This window comes from Megascapheus bottae, chromosome 38, assembly GCF_031878675.1.
Source record: "Megascapheus bottae isolate mThoBot1 chromosome 38, mThoBot2.hap1, whole genome shotgun sequence".
Taxonomy (NCBI): Eukaryota; Metazoa; Chordata; class Mammalia; order Rodentia; family Geomyidae; genus Megascapheus; species Megascapheus bottae.
Window position 1 is genome coordinate 3252769 of NC_143546.1, and position 8457 is coordinate 3261225.

Consider the following 8457-nt stretch of genomic DNA (forward strand, 5'->3'; position numbering starts at 1 on the left):
GGAGCCGGGGAGCCGGAGCACGCCCGCCGCGGTCTGCGCATGCGCCGGCCTGCCGGGGCGGCCGACGGGGCCCCGAAACCCCCCGGGGCGGCCGAGGCTGAGGAGGGGGCGGCGGGGGGGGGTGGGGAGAGGAGGGCGGGCGGAGGAGGCACCGCACCCCCACCCCACCCCGAGGCTGGGCTCTGCGTCCCGCAAACCCCGACTTCCGGTCAGCCCCTGGCTTCAGCAGGAGCCGGGGAGAGTGGGGAGGAGTGGGGGGGGGGGAGTGGGAGGAAATGGGGGGGAGGGAGGGAGTGGGGGGAAGTGGAGGGGAGTGGGGAGAGAGTGGGGGAGAATGGGGGGAGAGTGAGAGGAAATGGGGGGAGTGAGGGAGAATGGGGGGATTGGGGAGGGAGTGGGGAGAAATGGGGGGGGAGTGGGGGAGAATGGGGGGATTGGGGGGGAGTGGGGAGAGAGTGGGGGGGAAATGGAGGAGGATGGGGGGAGTGGGGGAGAATGGGGGTGAGTGGGGGAAGAGTGGGCCCCGAAGCCTCCACACCCCAGGGCAGTAACCAAGATCAACCCCAGTCATTTAAAGCACCCAAAAGCAGAGCCTAGGCCCAAGTGGCTCCTTTTAATGTTTTAAACAGCTTCCAGGCTCTCCCCTTGTCACCCTGGCTGAGATGGGGGATCACAGTTCGAAACCAACCCCCCCCCCCCCCGGGGTAGGAAAGTTCATGAGACTCTGATCTCCAGTGAAAACCACAAGTGGTGCTGTGTGGTTAGAAGCACCCAGCCTGGAGCTGCAGAGCTCAGGGACAGCGCCCAAGCCAGGGCCCCACCACCCGCAAGAAAAGGAAACAAAAGTAGCTTCAAGGTTCTGCAGATCTTACAGCATCCTACTAATAATTCACACAGCCCAGGAACCCTGGGTGGACTTGTGCAGATGGTCCCTGGAGTTCCAGGAGAGGCCTGCCCCAAGCTCTGGGGGCTATAAGCCTCATTACACATGGGGTTTGGTCCTCAGCCTGGGTCAGGTGGGGCTGCGTGGACCCTGGAGAGGCCATCCTCACGCTCTGGTCCCTGTTTCTTCCATAGGAAAGAAGGAGAAGGAGATGGAAAAGGAGTCGTCACAAAAGGCTCTGCACTGAGATGGTGAAAATGAGTGAGCCAGAGTGGGGAACCAGACAACATCCAGCCAAGTGGGTAGGTGCTGTTGACTTTGATGTCAGCAGGGAGAAAGGTGAGGCGGGCCCAGTAATGTTAGATCTGATGTTTCAAATTTGGATTTCTATATATATATATTTTTTAAATCTCATTTGTTTAGCAACCTTCTCCCTCTCCCTTTCATTCCTCTGTCCTCCACTCCATAGCCCCTTTCTCTCCCTTTCTCCACTCCCCCTCCCCCCAGACATTCTGGAGGCCAAACAAAACAAATCCAAGATCCCAATTTAGCCTGCTGGCCATTCGTTCTTTGCAATCTCAGGCCTATGTCTTAAAATTCTTTACTACATCATAAACTCTGCAAAAGTAAAGTCTGTGTACTTTAACTCTTTGTCACACTCACTTGCTTATTTGTTGTTAATTCAGAAGTTTCCAAGCCTTGGAAGGCACATATTTCTGGAGCCTGTGTGGGTTTACAGCTCCCAGAAGTGCCCATAACCTCTCCCTCGGAGGATGCCATTTATTTTTTTTCAGAATTGGTGTTTGCAGAGGGATTTGTTGGCTATTATGGGATACAACAGTTTGGCCTAAAATTGTTGTACACTTGTAGCCTCTCCTTTACTTCAATTCAAATGGTCAGGAAAATCATTCCCCAAACAAATGGTTTCCATCTATGTAAGGACAATTTGTGGTTGTGATCGTTTGTTTTTTTTTTTCAATCATCATATTTGTGATCTTGGTAAAGCCAACCATTTTAGGTCCTAAATCATGAGCTCAGATACTGATCACATCAACCAGAGGCTCCAATCTCTCCCAGTTCCTTTGTGGACACAGTTCAGGTCTTTAGTTGGAAGAGAGAATAATACACAGGAAAGGAATAAAGACTTGAACAGTCAACAGAGGCCAACCAAGGAACTGAGACCAGGCCTCCAGACCTCAAAAGACAGAACTCACCAGAATGGCTTTCCCTGTGATTCTAGCTACTTAGGAGGTGAGATCTGAGGATCAAGATTCAAAGCCAGTCTGGACAGAAAAATCCCCTGGAGACTGTTTCTCCAGTTAACAACCTGAAAACTGAAAGTGGAGCTGCGGCTCAGGTGGTAGAGGCCTAGCCTTCAGCAACAGAGAGCTCAGGGACAGCGCCCAGGCCCTGAGTTCAAGGCCTACAACCCCCAGAGGACTTTTTCTTAGCTATCACAAGGCAGATAGCAGTGCTACTGCTATGTAGTGGGTAGAGCCAGGAATAAAGGGAAACATCCCACAATGCACAGGGCAAGTCTCCTTTTACTAAGATCCATCCAGCCCAAGCTGTTCATAGTGTGAAGGTTGAGAGACCCTGATTTAAACTCAAAAGACTTTTTTTTTTTGCCAGTCCTGGGCTTGAACTCAGGACCTGAGCACTGTCCTTGGATTTTCTCAAGGCTAGAGCTCTACCACTTGAGCCTCAGCACCACTTCCGGCTTTTTCTATGTATGTGGTACCAAGGAATTGAACCCGGGTCTTCATGCATGCTAGGCAAGCACTCTACCACTAGGCCAAACTCCCAGCCCTCCATTTTTCATTTTTGTAAAGTGCTTAAATGATTCATTTGCTATAGAGAATGAGCTTAAACATTTCACGCATAGTTTTTTGTTGCTGTTTGTTTGTTTGTTTTGTCAGACCTAGGGCTTGAACTCAGGGCCAGGCACTGTCCTTGAGATTTCTCAAGGCTAGCACTCTACTACTTGAGCCGCAGCACTATTTCTGGCTTTCTGTGTGTCTGTGGTTTCAAGGAATGGAACTAGGCCTTCGTGCATGCTAAGCAAGTACACTACCACTAGGCCACGCTCCTGGCCCTGTCCATAGTTATTATTACTATTTGAAAATGAAGTAGCCAGCCCCCCTCAAAAAGCTCATGAATCCAAGGCTTGGTTCCCACAACTCTCCCTTCCCCCCCATAGAAGCAGGGTTCAGAGGCAGAGCTTGGGGGAAGTGATTGGTTTCTAAGGGCTTACCACTGACCAATCCAGTACTGGATTCATAATTTGGTGGTGTTACTGGGTGGCGATAGGGCCAGATTAGAGGAAGAAGGTCACTGGGGACTTGGGGATTATATCTTAGTGTGCACAGAGACAGACAGACAGTCACACACACACACAGAGTCATGGAGTTAGGGAGAGAATAAGATCATATCAAAGGATTTTCAAGTGCCTTTTTGGTTTTCCTTAATAATGAACAGATAAATTTCTTGATTTACACACACTGGAACTTGAAATCATAATATGTTGGGGGGGGGGATTTCCCTCCATTCACCACAAGGATCTGGTGATTTCCAGAAGCTTCAGGAAGGAATAGCAACTGAGAACCCCGCATCCCATGTTCCTGCAGATACCTCTGTACAAATTCTCTGCCAAAGCCCCATCTGTCTCACTGGATTCTCGGAAGGTTTCCTCCTCTCCAGGTGTCTGCAGACACTCAAAAGACAGGGTGGTTCCTCTGCACATGATATGCGTCTAACACATGAGTTATTCCCCTTCCCCTCCTGGGCAACATAATTAGGAGCCTCCTCCCTGGGGAAAGGCGGCTTAATGCAGAGTGTAGGAACCTGGCTCCCTCGTCTCCAGCCATCTGCTACATTAAAGAAGGGCCTTCTATGGCTGGAATCCAAAACACAAAATTAAAAGAGTTGCTTGCACCCAGAGTCATAAAACAAAGAGGCTTTCTAAAGCAGACTGGGAGGGAAGCCCGCTCTTTCTTCCTGACTTAAACAAGCATCTGTTTTTCCTGATGGCAAACACCCCATCCGCTAGTTAACTGTGAACGGTTCTCCTACAGCCTCAGAGATACAGACTCAGAGAAACCTGGCCACAGGGGTTCCACAACAACTCCAGGCCAGCAGGTGACCTGTGTGTATGGAGGGGGGGGGCGGGAAGAACCAAAGCTTGACATTCTCCAAGAAACACTTGAACTGCCTAACATCTTAATCCTGACAACTCCAGAAGCCAGATTTCTGGGTCTGTGGATTTACGACCTCCGTGTCCTTGAACAAGTTTCTAAACCAGTGCCTCCCTCTCAAAATGGAGACAGTAGAGTCATTCCGAGAAGCAAATGCACAGTAAGCACCATATACGTGCTTGTTTGAAAAATAAAAAAAGATTATGTATGTCCTCTAAGATGCCAGAAACTTCTCAAACATTCTTAGTAAATTTCTTGGTTTCATAAAACGTGTGTTCTAAGCCAATTGTGGTGGCTCACGCCTGTAATTCCCACTACTTGGGAAGCTGAGAGTTTGAGGCCAGCTCTGGAAAAAAATATATACATGTAAATATATAATTATATATAATATTATGTATATAAGCTAGATCCCATCTCAATCAATCAGACAGGCCTGATGACATACACCTGTGATCCCAGCGACTCAGGAAGCTGTAGATTGTAGGATCACAGTATGAAGCTGGTCTCGGGCAAAAATGGAGCATACTAACTGAAAAGTAAGACAAAATAAAAGCACTGGAGATGTGGCTCAAGTGGTAGACTACCTGCCTAAAAAGTATAAAAGCCCTGGGTTCAAGACTCAGAACTGGTATTCTTCTAGTATCTTCTATTGTGGAGAGAGCCTAAATTTGTCTTTCTGTCTGAAACTTGGCTAAGGTTTTCTAGACCCTTGGGCTCAACTTTCCTCTTAATCTCTCTACGGGACAGCAATGGTCCTTACCCATTTTTAGCCCTCTGTCTCCTGTCCCTCCGGAGTACCATTTTTACATTATTCACAGTCCAGATTATCCACCCCAGAGAGAAGCACCCAGCAGGGTGCTTATCATAGTATTCAAGCCACCCAAGCCACTGTGATTGACTCATAAATGGTCATGTCATATCGCAAAATGCTGTATTTCCATCCCTTGGGTTGATGGATGGTTAGAGAAATTCCACTTTACAGTTACTACTAAGCTAAGGGAGGCTTGCCGACACAGAAGGAAGCTTGTTTGGAAATGAAGCCAAAAGGAGAAGCATAGAAGCTAAGTACCAATCCCTCTGACCACCCCTCCTCCAAAAAAAAAAAAAAATCTTTTTTGAGTCCCTGGATCCAGCTCTACCTGAAGCCCTACAACACATCCTCCTTAGACATTCCAATGATATCAGTGGCTTCCATCTTCTTTTGTTTGTGCCAGTTTTATATCTGCCTCTGTAACATCTGCCCCATCCTCCTCCCTCCCCAAGCTGGTTCCACTCTTCCCTGTTTCAATAAATGGCAGTTGCTATCCACAGGGTTGCTCCGGCTATGCCTGGCAGTCACACTGGAAGGTTGGAGAGTTGTTCCTGACCCTTTGCTCCTCCTCTCTTGGCTGTGAAATGACACCTCTGCACTGGTTCCCATGTGTTCTTGCTGGAGAAAACGAGCTGTGTTCCTCTGCCCCTCTGAAGTCGAACTTGGCCTCAGTGACTTTGGGCAATAGAAATAACATGAATAACATGGATTTGGTCTGTAAATATGCTGGGTGGTTTAGCCTGATGTTTTGTTTGTTTATTATTTGGAACTACTGGGGTCTGAACTCAGAACCTCATACTTGCCAGGCAAGCACTCAAGTGCTGAGCTATGTCTCCAGCCCATTTTTGCAATGGTTATCATCATCATTATGACTGTTATTGTGTCCATCCTGAGGTTTTAACCCAGGGTATGGGCCCTGTCTCTGAGCTTTTTCACTCAAGACTAGCAGTGCTTGATTACCTTGAGCCACAGCTCCACTTCTGGCTTCTTGATGGTGAATCAGAGTCCCATGAACTTTCCTCCCTAGGCTGGCTTTGAACAGCAGTCCTCAGATCTCAGTCTCCTGAGGAGCTGGGATAACAGCTGTGAGCCACCAGCATTTGGAAACATCACCAATATTCTTATCTGTGTTAGCTACTTGGGCTTTCTCGCTGCTCCTCAGAGGCCACTGTGGCCATGTGATTTCCCTCTCTCTCTCTCTCTCTTCCCCCCCCACCCCCAATCTCCCCATCTTGGAGACTTGTGAAACCACCCACCACACTCTCCATCAACCTGGCATCGCAGCCTCAGTTGCCTTGCTTCCTAAGGCCTTTCCTAGCCACCTAGATTGGGTCTCCCCATGAGGGACATACCTCCTCTTGGACCTCCAGCTGGGATTCAATGCTTACGAGTCACGACTTGATTAAAGTCTCTACTCCCCACTGTAATTAAGCTTCTCTTTCCCACAGAGTCCAACGAGGGCCTAACAGACAGCCCCACTTCAATGACTTCATACCGGACTGTGACCACCTCCCCTCCCCACCCCCCAGGGACACTGAGTCTTTGAATGTAGCCCTCATGCCTTTGCTTACCAATTCAGCAGAAGTATGAACAGGCACAGGTGTGCTGGGTACCAGATCACGCAGTAGGGAATTCAAAGACGTTTGCTCTTTTCACCTGGTAAAAGTGGCAGTCTCCTAGGGTTGTGTGGCTGTGTTGTGTCTTCAAGACCCCTGAAAGCTAATAGAAACCAGAAAGTCAATCACTCATCATTTTAAAGCTATAACCTGAAGGATTGACAGCCCAGCCTCCATGGAGCCTGGCTGACCATAATGATTCTTTTCTTGATACCTGGCATTCTGGGAGGCTCATACGAAGGAAAAGCAATGCATAATGTTAAGATAGTGAGAAGTAAGGAGGAGTCACAGCCATGGAGGTACAGAGAAGGTACAGATAAATCTGTGGTGGAGTTAAGAATTTACAACGAAGTGAGAGCCTAACTTCCAAACTCCTACTTTAACTACTCCACAATGTGCCACCTGTCCTCCTGACTCAGAATCAATGCTAAACTATTGTGCCCACTCCCCAACAAAACGAATTTGTTTTTCGTCAGTCATGGGGCTTGAACTCTGGGCCTGGCATTGTCCTTGAGCTCTTCAGCTCAAGTCCAAAGCCATACCCCTGGAGCTACAGCACCACTTCCGGTTTTCTGATGGTTCGTTGGAGATAAGAGTCTCATGGACTTTAGGGCCTGGACTGGCTTTGATCTGCGGTCCTCAGATCTCAACCTCTTAAGTAGCTAGGGTTACAGGCCTGAACCACCGTGCCTGGCTAACAAAATGAGTTTTATCAATCCTATCGTCAATTGTCAAGGAACCACAGATACTCTGTAAATGGAGCTGGGAAAAATAATAGGTTACTAAGCCAGAAAATAAATAATGTGTCAATATACACCATGGTGATTTGTAACCTGAATCTGTGTCACTGGGTGTCTGGCAAATTTGCAAAGAACAAGTAGGCCATAAAACTTTGTATTAATTCTAACAGCCAGGTGAGGGCCTTGAATAAGCTCAAAAAGTCCCGGAGTGAATGGGGTTAGTGTTCTAACATGTTTATCTTGAGGGACAGTGAAACCCGTTCATTCTGTTTGCACAGTGACTAATGCTTCTGTAGCTATATCTGTGACAATGCAGGAGCACTGCTAATAGGCCATATTAGACACGATTTGCACTGATGAATCAAAGCTGTTAAGCTCCTCAAAGTCAAGGGCTGGCTTTCCAAGTCACATGATGTCCTGTTTCCATCACAAAGAGACCCAGCCCAAGGGAAGCACTCTAGCCTGGAAAATCTCCAGTCCCAGCCCCGGTGTCATCATGACAACTGCTTTTTTTGGATTCCTTTATTCACTCAACAATATTTGTTGGCTGCTTGTTATAGGGCAGACTCCTAGATTTGACCCCCAGAACGGGTTATACAGCATAAACATGCAGAGGCTCTGTTTGGGTATGGAATGCAATCAGTCCAAAGAGGCACATATAAATTGTTCCACCTCTAGTCTAAGGGTGCCCTCCCCCCACCCCCACCCCCCATATCTCCTTTATTATTCTCGTCATCATTGGCTGGGGCTTGTCATTTTGTGGAGCTTGAACTCAAGGCCCGGGCGCTGTCCCTGAGCTCTTCAGCTCAAGGCTAGTGCTCTACCATTTTGAGCCACAGCACCACTTCTAGTTTTCTGGTGGTTCATTGGAGATGAGAGTTCTCACAGACTTTCTTACCCAGGCTGGCTTTGAAACATGATCCCCAGATCTCAGCCTCCTGAGTAATTAGGATTCCAGGCGTGATTACCAGTGTCCAGCTTGGGCTAAAATGTAAATAAATAAAATTAAATTAAAATTTCAACAGTAAAGTATTTTCCTTCTATTATACATCTTGATCTTTATAAAATTGGAATTTGTGTGTGGAGCGGGGAAGGGGGACATGTGGAGAGGCATTGCTGGAGCAATTTGCAACATTGACCTAGCCATGAATAAATGGCAGTCGTTAGAAACACCCAGAAGCCAGGTACCTACACTTGCATGACTCCAGAAAGA

At 47.9% G+C, this 8457-nt stretch overlaps 1 long non-coding RNA gene across 1 annotated transcript; it reads left to right on the forward strand.

Moving 5' to 3' along the window:
• The first annotated feature begins 125 nt into the window (after window positions 1-125).
• On the forward strand, window positions 126-6518 carry LOC150041833 (uncharacterized). Its single transcript, XR_016533695.1, has 3 exons — window positions 126-208; window positions 1078-1222; window positions 6337-6518. It is a non-coding gene; the product is annotated as an uncharacterized LOC150041833 (long non-coding RNA).
• Window positions 6519-8457: the final 1939 nt, after the last annotated feature.